Here is a 376-nt window from a genome sequence, read left to right as displayed (position 1 = left end):
CTGCGCCTGGTGTGGGGCCTGCTGGGTGTGTCCTGTCGTCTCCACGGGCAGCCCCTGCTGTCGCTGCTCTGTGGGCCCCTAACATCCCGTCCTCCTGCCACCCACCCACAGCGCCGACCCCACAGGCCCCAGTGCAGCGTGGGCCACGTGCCCTCCAACGGCGCTCCCTTCCTGTGGCCTTGATCACCCAGACACTTCCCATCCGGATCTCAGAGGCTCCGTCTCGGCTCCCCCTGCCCCAGTCTCCCGGCTCCTGGTCCACACAGGCTCCCCAGCTGGAGGTCCATCGGCTCCCCAGCTCCCCAGGGCTGCCACCTGCCCGAGGACAGCCACACCCGTCCCAGACCAGGACCACTGGGACCCTCGGCAGCAAACC

General features: G+C 69.7%; 1 protein-coding gene across 1 annotated transcript in view; it reads left to right on the top strand.

Annotated features, from left to right (window-relative positions):
- ALG14 (ALG14, UDP-N-acetylglucosaminyltransferase subunit) overlaps positions 1-376 on the top strand; it is a 12,267-nt gene that overhangs the window by 10,835 nt on the left and 1,056 nt on the right.

This window comes from Myotis davidii, unplaced genomic scaffold, assembly GCF_000327345.1.
Source record: "Myotis davidii unplaced genomic scaffold, ASM32734v1 scaffold217, whole genome shotgun sequence".
Lineage (NCBI taxonomy): Eukaryota > Metazoa > Chordata > Mammalia > Chiroptera > Vespertilionidae > Myotis > Myotis davidii.
The sequence above is the reverse complement of the archived record's forward strand: the minus strand, read 5'-3'. Positions and strand labels throughout refer to the sequence as shown.